This window comes from Gracilinanus agilis, chromosome 6 (assembly GCF_016433145.1).
Source record: "Gracilinanus agilis isolate LMUSP501 chromosome 6, AgileGrace, whole genome shotgun sequence".
NCBI lineage: Eukaryota > Metazoa > Chordata > Mammalia > Didelphimorphia > Didelphidae > Gracilinanus > Gracilinanus agilis.
The window spans coordinates 256,627,802-256,642,490 of NC_058135.1; positions in this window are offsets into that span (position 1 = coordinate 256,627,802).

Here is a 14,689-nt window from a genome sequence, read left to right on the forward strand (position 1 = left end):
CCCCCCCCCAACCCCCATCTGGCCTGCAGGCCATAGTTTGCCCATCAATGAGTTAAGGGACCATTTTTTCCCTTATGCTATACTCAAATACAATCAATAGCAAGTTGCATCAGTTATCAGATATCTAAAGTATCTTGGATTTGTCTACTGTTTGCCACTTCCCTCATTTAGGCCTTAATTGCCATTTGCCTAGATCATTTTGATAGAAAGCACTCCCTGATTCTCCTTTCAGCTTCTTCCTTCAGTCTCTTCTCTGCACCACCTGTGTTAAAACCAAAAAGAAATAGTCTGTACGTAAGGATCCCTGTAGCCACATATTGTCTTAGTTTTCAAATGTAATGTTACCTATATTTTATTGGGATTTGGGGATTATTTTCCAATTACACTTTAATCTAGTTTTGGTTGCCCTGGGAGGTTTGCAGCTAGGAGCATACTTGATGCCTCTGCTCCCCTTGGCATCAAAGTGTTACTCCTCTTGCCCATAAACCTTCATTGATTTTCTGCTGCCTCTGGGATCAAACACAAACATCGGCCTGTCATTTAAGGCCTCCCACAGTCTGGTGCCATCCTGCTTTTATGCTAATTTCACATTGCTCCCCTTCATGACCATCAATTCAAACTCTTACTTGAACCAAGAACCTACCTCTACAAAATAACCAATATGTAGTCATCCAGACTTCTTGAAAACCTCCAGTGAAGAAGACTACCAAACAGTTCATTCTACTTTTGGATAGCTTTCATTGTATGGAATTTTTTTTGTTTACATTTAAACCTAAATTTGTTTATTGGCAGCTTCTACCCGGTTTTCCTGAGTTCTGCTCTCTAGGGCCAAGAAGAACAAGTCTGTTCTCTCTTTCACGTGACAGTTACTAAATTATATGAAGTCAGCACTCAGTTCCACTTAAATCTCTTGTGTGTACTTAAACATCTTTTTTCTGTGTGTCTCTAATACATCCTACCCCCTCCCCAGCAGAATCTCATTTGGCATGAATTTGGGTCCTTAATTACCCTGATTGCCCTCCTCTTGACATACTCCAGCTCATTTACACTTTTCCTAAATTGTGACTCCTAAAACTGACCAGAGTACCCTGAGGTCATTCTACCAGGATCAAGTACAAAGAGATTACCACCTAGCCATGACTCTCCCATTTTGTTTTTGCGAAGTTTATTTTTTAAATACAGAAGTATGACTTTCAATGAAATAATATTCAATAAAATCATATTTGGCTCAGTGTTTCAGCATACTGTTTTCTTTTTTGAATCCTGTCATGTAGTATACTAGCTATCCTTATAAGCATTCCATCTGTCTGATCCAAGCCATTGACATAAATTTGTTAAATAGAAAAATTCCAGACACATTAGACATCATTCCACATCGAAGTCAAACCATTAATGAAAACTCTTTAGATTGAGCTACTTAAACAGTTTCTAATACTTCTAATTGTACATCTTGCCCATACCAGTCCATCTTTTCTCCAAATAAGTGCTTTGCTTAACTTTAGGCAGATTGTACATACAGCATTCTCACACTCTACGAGCCTTACACTCTTGTCCAAAAAGTAAATAAGATTAGTCTGGCACAACTCTTCTCTTCAACTCTGCCTTAATGTTCCTTCATGGTTCAGCTCAGGTGTACCTTCATGGTTCAGCTCAGGTGCAACCTTCCTAGTTAATCCTTCCCTGAAGGCTTTTAAGTTGGGGAGTGGCAGTTAGACTTTTTTTTTTTTTTTTTTTTTATGCAGAACATAGATGATTGGAAATAGTTCCTAAGGGACTGAACTATCATAGCTGTGTAAGTGGAGACAAGTGTACAGGTATAAGAAATGTGGCAGCAGCATCAGTACGACGTGGTAACTGCAATGAAGAGTCAGGGAGAAAGAAGGATCAAGTCTGTGTCTAGGGTTATGAACCTGAGTAATTGGGAGGATTGTGGTTCCCTCAGGAACAGGAAAGTTGGGAAGGAAATGAGAAGTTCTGTTCTGGACATTTTGAGTTGAAGATGATACCTAGCCATGTGGAGATGTGATGTGGGCCTGGGGTTCACAAGAGAGATCAGGGTGGGATAAAGATGACTGAACCAATGGGAGCTGGGAATATTACAAAGAAAGAGAATAGTAAAGGCTCTGGGCAGAACCCTACTCAAGGGGCCATACATAGCATTATGATCTATCTAGCATTGGAGCCTGAAGAGATAGGAAAAAGGTATCCGCAAAGCTGAGGTGACAGTTCAGTGAATGAAAAGACATTTGTGGTGGCAAAAAACTGGAAAGCAAGGGTATACCCTTCAATTGGGGAATGGCTGAACAAATTGTGGTATATGTTGGTGATGGAATACTATTGTGCTCAAAGGAATAATAAACTGGAGGAATTCCATGTGAACTGGAAAGACCTCCAGGAAATTGATGCAGAGTGAAAGGAGCAGAGCCAGAGACTGATATACTATGGTAAAATCGAATGTAATGGACTTCTATACTAGCAGCAATGCAATGACCCAAGACAATTCTGAGGGATTTATGGAAAGGAACACTATCCACATTCAGAGGAAGAACTGCAGGAGTAGAAACACAGAAGAAAAACAACTGCATGGACACTTGGGTTGATGAGAACATGATTGGGGATGTAGACCTGAAAAGACCACACCCATGTAACTATCAATACTGTGTAAATAAGTCTTGACTGACCACACCAGTGGAAATGTGAATTAGCTGGGGGTGGGGTGGGGAGGTGAGCCGGGGGATGGGGGGGGGGGGTGAAGGGTAAAGTAAAAACATGACTTATGTAACCAGGGAATTTTTTTCTAAAAATAAAAAATTATTTTAAAAAAAAAAAGTTTGTTATGTGGGAGGCAGCTAGGTAGCTCGGTGGATAGAGAGCCAGGCTTTGAGATGGGGGTGAGGGAGGGTGTCCTGGTTTCAAATGGCTCAGACATTCCCTAGATGTGTCTTAACCCTCATTGCTTAGCCCTTAAAAAAAGAGAGTTCATTATGTGTTAAGCCTGAGGATACAAAAGCAGAACCAGCTCCTTACCCTTTAGCCTTTTTTACCTCATAATGAGGAAGGCTGTAGCCATGGAAAGTGAGGGTCTGGAGAAACTTGGTTTGGATAGTAGTTAAGTAGAACTGGCAGAGTTGAACTGATTGTGGCTCACCCAGTTCTAGACCTGGAGAAGATGGGGGAGGTGCTGCAAGGTGATGGGAGAGTCTGTAAAACAAGTTGGAAGAGTAGGAAATGAGATGGCCTCCTGCTTATTGTTCCTCCAACATGCCCACAACATCCTGTGCCTTTGCATTGGCTGCTTAGCAAGCTGCCTGTTCCTAAGAGTCCTTGTCTTCCTTTGAGACTGATCTAGTCTTCTCCCTAGAAGGGCTTCCCTTCTCCCCCTAGCTGCTAATACCATCTCTTCTAAGGTCCATCTACTCTATATTTTATCTCATAGGGTCTGAGTTATACTTGCTAGCTGTGTGACCCATGGCAAATCACATGACCTCTCAGCCTCAGTTTCCTATCTGTAAAATAAGGATAATATGAGCACATACCTTACAGGGTGGTTGTAAGGATCAAATGAGTTAATCTATAAGGTGCTTTGCAAAGCTTTTGTTGTTCAGTCATTCTTCAGATATGTCCAACTCTTTGTAACCCCATTTGGGATTTTCTTGGCAAAGATAGTGTGGTTTGCCATTTCCTTCTAAACCTCATTTTACAGATGGGGAAACTGAAGCAAAAAGGGTTAAGGGATTGCCCAGAGTCACACAGCTTATAAGTGTCTGAGGCTAGATTTGAACTTAGGTCTTCCTGACTCCAGGCCTGGTACTACTACTCTATCTGCTGTACCACTTAACTGCCTTTAGTAGAATGGAAAATATCTGAGAATACACTATTTCCTATTTGGCTTTATATCTATCCTCTGTGCTCACAATGCTGCATATGTAGAAGGCATTTCAATAAACATTTATTATTAATAATATCATAGCTTGTTCTGTAAAACTGGCTTCAAAATATGTTTTTTAAATGTGTGTACAATTCTTGCTTTAAAAAAAGAGTCCAACAGAAATATTATTGCTATCCTTGGAGAATTGCAAAATGATGGCAAAATTGTGTGTTTATTCAATAGGTGGAGCCTATAATACAATACTATAATACAAATGATGACCAGGAAGTGGAAAGATGCATCACTTTTGGAATTATGCCTAAGCCATGCTTTAATGGCAGGTGTGATCAGGGATACAGCCAAGCATATGATATGCCACATCATCACCATCATATTTCATTTTATTTCTCAGTGGAGCATCAGAAGAAGAAAGCTGCTGTCCTAATGGCTTCTGGCAACAGTTTGCCTGGTTATCGGCTGAAAGTCCCTAGATCTGCCTACATGATGTTTGAAATTGATGGATTGATCTTTGTACAGCCTCTCCAACTCTGCTAGGTTGGATTCTCTCCTTAACTTCCTTGCTCAGTGGAAACTGGAGAAGCCAGTTTATTTAGATATTTAGTTATTTAGTTCTGCTACCTGAAGTCTATCATTGGTAAAAATTATTTGTTGTAAAAACATTAGAACTTTTGGTAAAGCTTAATGACAGAATGTAGGCATACAGAAAATAAATAAGGAATTAATTTCCTTCAAGATAATATCCTCAGAATCTGAAGATATATTCATTAATGGTACTTTGTTATATAAAATACCAGATGCTTCTCATATGTTTGATACAACAAGCGTTAAGAACCTACTCTGCAATACCTTAAATTAGTGGCCAAAGTTTTGAGCTTTAATATCTGGATGGTAAGACTGCCAAATTATTTTCATTTGGTATATGAGTTTCTGCTCCCTAAATTAGAAAAAGAAAATTCCCACATTGCAGCTCTATGACATACCCAATGAAGTAGTCAGACAAATCTTTTTAATTTGGTGAAAACAGTTAGGCTTATTAAGGCATAGAAGTAAAAATAGGATTCAGTATTGCTGAATTCATCATTATGCTTATCAGCAGCCTGGATTCCTTTTTATAAAATAAAACAATGTTTTATTGATATCCACTAGATACTTGAGTGACTTTGGGAAAGGTTCCTTTTCTCCTCTTGTTCTCCATTTCCTCATATATAAAATTAGGGAGATATGTTTTCCAACATTTAAGATCAGCTCTGGTGTTATATCTTATAAGTAAAAGAATCAATTAGATACAACAACAATTAGATACAACATTTGCATCTGCTATGTGCAGATCTTATTCGAGGTTTTGAGATGGGAAAAAAAAGAGTGACTCCTCCCTTCTATAAGTTGTCATGGTGACAAGGAAGCTCAAGATCCAGACCCAGTAGAGAAAGTAGTACAAAACAACTTCAAGCAAAGAGAAAAACACAGCTTGTTCACAGACTCAATTAGAATTCCCGGAAGAGATGAAACAAGAGTTTAAAAGACGTTTTTTTAATAAATGAAAAGAACACTTGAAAATTTGGGGGGAAAAATAAGACCTGTGAAAGAAGGAATTGAAGAGGGAATTAACAGGAATGACACAAGATGTACAAAGCCTTGCCCATGCAACAAATTTCCTGAAAATTAGTGAACAAACAGAAGCCAGTGACAGTGAAGAAAAACATGAATGAACATGATAAAGAACTACACAGTGATAAATTGCTGACACTTAAATATGGGGACATGATGGTACATGTTCTTCTCTGACCACCATCACCATCATGACTCACAGAGAGAGTCCAGTTAGACAAGGCCAAGCAGTGCTTCTGCCATGTCTTAATGACACATCAAAAGAGAATGAAAGCAAAGAGGATTACATTGTGGGTAGGGGGGCAATTATCTCACAATCAAAGTATACAAATAGACATCTATATAAAACAAGGAGGAAGGACTAGAGGGAATAGCTGAGACTTAAACTGAGACTCATCTGAACTGACAAAAGAAATTAAACCCACACGCTGCACGCACAAACACACATGGAGTTGGGTACAGAAATACATTTCACCAAACAGGGAAATAGGGAGAGGGAGGAGGGGAAAATAGAGGGAGGGCACATTAAGGGAGGGATTAGTCGTAAGCAAAACAAATTCAAATATTGTACAAAAATATTTCTAGCTTCTCTTCAGGTTAGAATGGTAATCTTGAGAGTGTGCCCAGAGATTGAAGAATGGTTGAACAAGTTATGGTAAATAAATGTGATGGAATACCATTGAACTATCAGCACTGTGATTCCAAAGGACTAATGATGAAACTTGTCACCCACTTCCTGATAGAGAGGTGGAGGGCTTAGAATGCAGAACGAGACAATTTTTTTTTAAGTGAGTTCACCAATGTCCAGATTTGTTTTGATTGACTATAAATCAAAGATGGGACCTCATTTTATGTGACTAATAGGTTCCAAGACTCTTTGCTTAAGTTGAAAAATCATGCATGACAGCAAACTCCGTTATTCAATAAAATATTTTTATGAACATACTTGGGCACTTTATGACTTTTCTTAGGCTTATTAGAGCTACCACTATTCTTGTACTTTGGGGGTATTATTAATATCTAAAAAGCATTAATGAAACAAAGAGAAGCACTGCTCTAACATGAACATGACTTGTTATAAGTGAGACCTCCAGACAAAGACATGTGTAATAGTTCATACTAACACTTATCAGAGCAAGAATGGAGCATGATTGGGCAAATTGCTGCAAGACTTTATATCACTTAGGAAAATGTCTTGGATTTAGTGTGTAATTAAAATTTTTTGTTTTATGTATTTTTCTACCTTTTTTTTTTTCAATTGCCAATTGTGTATACTTGAATTTGTGTGTAAGTTCTTGTAAAATGAAATCCTATTGTATATGTGTTTGTAATGGGTTTTGTTTTTCTTGTAGTCTCATTTCTGGTGTATAGGGATGGGGTGGACAGAAAAATAATATTAACACCCTGAACTTAATATTGAACTTTTTTTTTAAAGCAAGAGATAGGAAATGGAGATTTCACAGTTTAATATGCATCTTCTGTGTTCTGATGTGTAAAGGAAAATCTTCTTTTTATTAAACCTAGAATTTTGAAAAACTGTGATGCTTTAAAAAAATTCTTTTGAAAAGAGTAGCCCTACTTAACTACTTAAATAACTTGGTATTAACTAGATTAACAGGAGTTAAACAATTATAACCAGGAAACCTAGTTCTATTTCAGTTGAAGTCCATTAAATAATAAATGCCATTTTAATTTAAAATATATTTTTTAAAATCACTATGTTTCAAGGTTTGCCAAAGTGCTTTACCATCTTAATTGAGATTTCAAAAAAATTTAGTTTATATGGACTTTTTCTTTGTGTGTGTATGTGTATATATATATGTATATACATATATATACATACATACGTGCACCATTCCATTCATATTTTAAAATTAAGAACAGGAAACAAAACTAGTTAGTAATAAAAAAATATTTTTAAATGCATTTCAGAGGTAAATTTTTTATGGTGGTTATTTTAAGTGGGTGTTCCCCAGGGTTGTGTCCTGGGTACCTTTCCCTCGTACTATTTTACTTTGGTACCTCATCAGCTCCCATGAATTCAATTATCATCCTTATACATGTGATTCTTGGGTCTATTTGCCTAGCCTAATCTCTCTCCTAACCTCCAGAATACTATCTCTACATATTATACATCTCAGAGTGTATATCTCAGACATCGTTAACTCAACATGTCAAAAAATGAATTAATTCCTCCCCCCCAAAACCACTCTTCCTAACTTTCTTATCACTGTCAAGGGCACTGCTATGTGCTCAGTCCCTTATGCTCCCAAGCTAAGCATCATAATCATCATCATCTCTTCACTCTAACCTCCAAATCCGAATTGTACCTTTGAAGCATCTCTCTCATATATTGCCTTGGCTTTTATCACTGCCACCATCTTGTTACAAACCCTGGTCCCTGCATATCTGGATTTTCACAGTAGTCTGCTGTTAGTTTTCTCTTTCTGGAGTCTCTCCCTCCTCCAGGCCATCTTCTATTCCATTGTCCTGCTGATTTCCTAAAGCACAAGCCCAAGTTACACTTTCCCCCTCTCCATCCCAATGGAGATGATCCAGGCCCTGTGGCTTTTACCTTCAAATAGAAAATCTTGTTTTCCTTGCCCCTTCCTACCTTTCTAGGTTTCTTATACCCCTACTCTTCCATCCCTTCCCTCTAGTGGCAGTGGCCTTGTCCCTTGTTCCTGGAATTCTCTTTCTTCTCATTTCTGTTTCATAACTTCCCTAGCTTTCTTCAAGTCCCAGAGAAAATCTCACTTTCTACCAGAAGCTTTTCCCAGTCTTCCTTAATCTTTATGTCTTCCCTCTGAGATGGACTTCAGTTTATCCTCTCTTTATCTTGTTTGCATACAGTTTTTTGAGACCAGGAACTGCTTTTTTATTTTTCTTTGTATCCCTACCTCTTGGCACAGTGCCTGGCACATAGTAGGAGCTTAATAAAAGCTTGTTAACTTGACAGTACAAAACACCATTAATATAGGCATATTGAATTCAGCAAATATTTAGTCTTGGTATGAAAGGCAGTGTACATTTTATGTTTCCATCTTGTGACCTAAAGAAGTAAAACATGCTGTACTATTGCCATTGTAGGCATAAATGTGAAGATTTTCACTTATAAATGCTTGATCAGAAGGATTGATAAAGTTAAGCCAAAGACTGGATTTGGCTCCTGGGCTGGAGGTTCCCCATTCTTGCTTTATTGAGTCAGTCTGGCAAATATAAAATTTGAGATTTTACCTTCAATTAATGATCTGGCAATGGAATAGTAGAGCATTTTAACTGTAAAAATATGTTTGCTGCCAAAGTAGTGTTTTGTAGTGAAGTGTTCAAAGAACCATTGACCATTTAGTAATCCTACCTGAACAAAAGTCCCCTTTAGATCATATAAAATCCCCTCTAGGTCATATCAGACAAGCAATCATTCAGTCTTTGCTCGAAGATTGTGAAATAGAACTTGATAACTTCCATGGTAGCATATTTCATCTGGTAATTCACAGAATCTAAGTTAGCAGGGACTTCACAGATCAATTCTTAGATTGACCCTAATTCTCTCTGTAACTTCTAGTTTGAGTTCTGCCCTTTGGGAGTAAAGAGAATGTCTCTTTTACCTGAAAGCCCTTCAAAGACTTGAAAATAGTTATATTCTCCCTAAATCTGTTAGGCTAAACATCTCTGTGCTTTATATAGTTTGTGATCATTTTCTGCATACATGAAGGACATTTGTGGTGTAGTGGACAGAGAACTGGGTTTGGAGGTAGGAAGACCTGAATTCAAGTATGTTAGATTGGAGATTGCTGTTTCAGTTTGTGAGTTGTACTAATTGGCACCTAAAATCTCTTAGAATTCTCAAATCCTATCTCTGGCTAGGAAATTAGGAGGGTAAAATGCTCCCAGATACTTGCTTACTTTGAGTAATACTGCCAGCCCAAAGTATCTCTGCACTCTATTTTAGCTGAGAAAATTTTAAATGTTTAAATTTTCTATTGACATGTTTGAAATTGCCAGAAAGGAAAAATATATCATCTTGGTATACCACATTTGTAGATTTGTAAAGATGATCCCTGAGCTTTTGTGAGGAGGCCTGGAATACTTTAGTTTTAGTAGCCAGCAGCTACTAAATACAGGTGGGTAGTAGAAAGTCTTCTTCCAAAGCATCTTTCCCCTCCTTTGATACTGATTTTTATTTAATTTTAAGTAAATATATGAGTCGGCTGTAGATGCATACAATATGTTTTTCCCCATGTCAGTATTTCCTTAGCAAGTTAATGGGTATTGGCATTCTAATGTAATTTATTTAATATATCTTGTTTTCTGACTTTAGAATTCATCTCCCTTCCCGTCCCTATTCTCCTCAGTTATATTCTGTATTTCTTTCATCATTTGTTCCATCATCTTTAATGGTACTGGCATGCACTTTTTTAGAAAGGACTTTTGGGTATGAAAGTACTTGGAAGACAGAACGATATTTACTAAAAACAAAGAGCTGTATTCTTATATTTTTGAACACTTTTTCATTTAACAGTGTAAAAGTTAAAAACTAGATATTTAAGGTTTGGTTGCTAGAAGTCGATTAACTCGATTTCAAAATAAAATAGACCCAAGTCAGGATGACTTTGTGGTGATTTATTTACAATTAGGAAGTTTGACGGTAGGGAAATTGAGAGAGAGAAACTCTGGCCCCTACCAAGTAAGAATTTAGAGGCCCCAGGAGAGGGGCACAGAGGTTAATTAAATAAGGCTTCTAGCCACAAGGCCTTTTACAATTAGAGAGGCAAGAGAGGCCTCCTTAAGGCTAGAGCCTCCAGAAACGCCAAGGGAAGAGAGTCAGCCTAACTTACCCACAATTTAAAGGGAAGTCTCCTGAGGTCTCACCAGAGATCCTTCTACACCAATTTCAAACCGCCAACTGCCCCACAGGAAGTTACCATCATATTTAAAAGAGAGCATCTCTCATCACTTCCTGCATCCACCTCCAATTTGCATGTCCAATCACAGTAGATGATTCTCATAGTACTGCCTAGGGGGCAGTCAGTTGATTCTGATTGTCACCCACTCTAGCACACTGGTTTATGGACCTCCCAGAATTAAGGTGTTCTCACCTTTGGTAATTAAAAATATAAAGATGGGCAGTGTAGATTTAATCTAATTATCACAACAGGTAGTTATGCACATGTATATGTATTCACACAAAGTAAATATTTAAATAGCTTCATTGAAAATAAAAGCACTCAACTTAATATTTCCATGTTTTAAATTAATTCACTGACTTTCTCTAACTCTGAATTTATTTATATGTTATTACCCTCTGTAAGAGGTTCATTTCCCCATGGCAGATGGGGTACCTTTTGTAGGACTTTTTTTTATAAAAATGAACCTGGAGCATATATCTGGCTACTACTGTAAGTGATTTACAGTGAATTTTTAAAAATTGTTGTTGTTTTAATTCACTTATTTGATTTTGGTTATAGTAGCAAGCAGTTATTGGTTTGAATTGGGTGAAAGTTGGAAGTCACATGAGACCAGGTTTAAATCCTGGCTCTGCCATTTAACAGGCATATGACCAAAAGTAGTAAGTCACTTCTTCCTTTGAGTTTTTTCATTTGGGTGTTATAGGGCAAATGCTTTTTAAAGGGCTGTATAAATGTTTCCTAAATTCTATTAAACTTTTATACTACTTAATCCATCCCTAGCCCATTCTAACCTAATTTAGTTATCTTTTGACAATAGTAATTCTTAGCCTGACAGTGGGAATAATAGAGTAGATGATTAAATGTTTATAATAATAAGTCAAATATTAAAAATAAAAATTTCATTAAGCAACTAAGATATGAAAAGATAGCATCATTATTCAAACTAATTTAGAATTTTAATTTTCCTATTTGCATCTAAAAAGTTTCAGAGATTAATGGGTTAGCTCCCCATTTCTGGTTTTGGCATTCATTTATACAAATATAGTAGATGATATTACAAGATAAGAAGATAGTTCAGATAGGAATTTGGCCAGAGATAAAATATGCTTTCATCCAATTTATTATGCTAATACAACAAGAATTAGCAAATAGGTTTTGTTATTTTGTGCATGATTTTAACATTTTAACTCCATAGCAAGGTAAAAGGCTTACTTTTTTTCCTGTTCCCTCAGTTGGATTTAAGTGAAAAATTTTTTTAAATTAAAAAAAAAAATTTTTTTTTAAACCCTTAACTTCTGTGTATTGGCTCCTAGGTAGAAGAGTGGTAAGGGTGGGCAATGGGGGTCAAGTGACTTGCCCAGGGTCACACAGCTGGGAAGTGTCTGAGGCCGGATTTGAACCTAGGACCTCCCATCTCTAGGCCTGACTCTCAATCCACTGAGCTACCCAGCTGCCCCTAGGTGAAATTTTAATAAAAGTTAAAGTTAAATTTAAATTGCTCTTATATACTATCCTTATTTATAAATATAGTCTATAGGTATTACACTATGAATTTTGATAAAAATGTCTTGGAATTATAAGCTTTTTGTGGAGCTTTTATCATTATGATCAGTTATACTTATATCTTAACATCTCACCAGTTTCTCTGAAACAAAATTAAATCATGCCTATTTACTACATAGTATAATAGAAAGCATAATACATTTGGAGGTGGAGAATTTGATAGCTGAATCACAGTTCACCATGTTGTATGAAACTTGGGCAAGTGGCTTCTCTTGCCTTCTTTATTTTGTAAAATAAAAGGTTTGCACTACCCCTAAGATCCCTTACAATTCTCTAAGATCCCTTACAATTCTAACTCCTGTAAGAAATCATTTTTTGGAAAGGTTTTTTGTCCAAAGACAAGAATTAATTTTCTATTAAATAATTAAGAATTCCATGAAGACCAGTGATTCTATTCCACTTTTCATTCTTCCAACTGGATAGCTCCAGATCTACCTAGAGCTGAGGGTGAAATAATGAGCCTCTCCCATCCTTCCCTACCCCTACATCCAAACTGATCTCTGTTCTCTAAAGAGAAGAATGAGGACTTTTACCTTATCCGCATTTAGCTTTGGACTCTTCCTTAACTTTGCATGCTGATGTGGGTTCTCTCAATTAGACATTTGAACTTCATTTTTTCCCTTCCTCTTTTAGATGCATTTTTTTAAAGCTCCTAATTGAGCAGCCAGTAACTGGCACTATCCTTGCTCTTCTGTCTCCTTTTTCTTCTGTCCTCTGAGAGCTGTAAAAAAAAAAAAAAAAAAAGCTTCCCTCCCTTATTCCAAGATGACTTTTCCTGTAGAAAAACCATTTCTTATCCCTACGCTCTTTAATTTCATCCACTTCATCCCAAACTCCCACAATTCCATTCCAGATTGTTTACCCCATTGCTACTTCTAGACTTTCCTTCTACCATTTTCACTTAGCAATTTCTATACAATTTTATTTATTTATTTATTATTTGTTTTTTATTTTTTTAAACCCTTAACTTCTGTGTATTGGCTCCTAGGTGGAAGTGGTAAGGGTGGGCAATGGGGGTCAAGTGACTTGCCCAGGGTAACACAGCTAGGAAGTGTCTGAGGCTGGATTTGAACCTAGGACCTCCTCTCTCTAGACCTGACTCTCAATCCACTGAGCTGCCCCTCTATACAGTTTTTATTGCCCAGTTTAGATCTTTGTGGCCATTATCTTTTCATACTCCCCAATACATTTTCCTTTCCTTTATGAGTTCTTTCTACCCATATCCTGCCATTATATTAGGGACTTCATCTTCAACTATCACTCAGAAAGTGTTCCATGTTTGGGAACTCTGAAATTCCTTTATTGCATTATAGTCTTTTATCATTTCATCTTTCTTTATGCCTCATGATCTTTAGTTCTATTCTTTGCCTTCACCACAACTGTCATTCACTCTTAACCCAAGATTCTTTCGAGGCCATTGTCCCTACATTGACTACACTCTGTTCCCTTCCCAATTTCAACCCCTTGGCAAGTTTAATTCTGCTCTATCTTGGCTCTCAAATTTTTCACTCTCTTGTCCTTTTACTCATCATTCCTTACTGAGGGAAATTATGAAACTGCTGATTGATCCATTACAAATTTGTCATCTAATCTCAACTTGTACAACAAAGGAAATTCTCATGTCTCTTTCAAACTCAAAAATAACCCTCTTTCAACCTCTCTTTTGAAGATCATGCCTATTTAATTTTTTCTCAGTTTTCATTTTTGTATTTTATTTTTAATTCTTTTTTATTTTTTAGAAAAATTTTCCATGGTTACATGATTCATGTTCCTACTTTCCCCTTCACCCCACCAACCCCCCCCATAGCTGACTCGTATTTCCACTGGTTTTAACATGTATCATCTATCAAGACTTATTTCCATATTATTGACAGTTGAATTGGTGTGATCATTTCAAGTCTACATCCCCAATCATGTCTACATCAACCCATGTGTTCAAGTGGTTGTTTTTCTTCTTTGTTTCCAATCCTGTAGTTCTTCCTCTGAATGTGGGTAGCGTTCTTTTCCATAAATCCCTCAGAATTGTTATGGATCATTGCATTGCTGCTAGTACAGATGTCAATTACATTCGATTTTACCACAGTGTGTCTGTCTCTGTGTAAAATGTTCTTCTGGCTCTGCTCCTTTCACTCTGCATCAATTACTGGAGGTCATTCCAGTTCACATGGAATTCCTCCACTTCATTATTACTTTGAGCACAGTAGTATTCCATCACCAGCATATACCACAGTTTGTTTAGCCATTCCCCAATAGAAGGACATACCCTCGTTTTCCAGTTTTTTGCCACCACAAAAAGCACGGCTATAAACATTTTTATACGTCTCTTTGTCTATGATTCCTTTGGGGTACAAACCCAGCAATGGTATGGCTGGATCAAAGGGCAGATAGTCTTATAGAGCTCTTTGGGCATAGTTCCAAATTGCCATCCAGAATGGTTGGATCAGTTCACAACTCCACCAGCAATGCATTAATGTCCTAATTTTGCCACATCCCCTCCAACATTCGTTACTCTCCTCTGTCATCATTTTAGCCAATCTGCTAGGTGTGAGGTGACACCTCAGAGTTGTTTTGATTTACATTTCTCTAATTATTAGAGATTTAGAACACTTTATCATGCGCTTATTGATAATTTTGATTTCTTTATCTGAAAATTGCCTATTCATGTCTCTTGCCCATTTATCAATTGGAAAATGGCTTTATTTTTATACAATTGATTTAG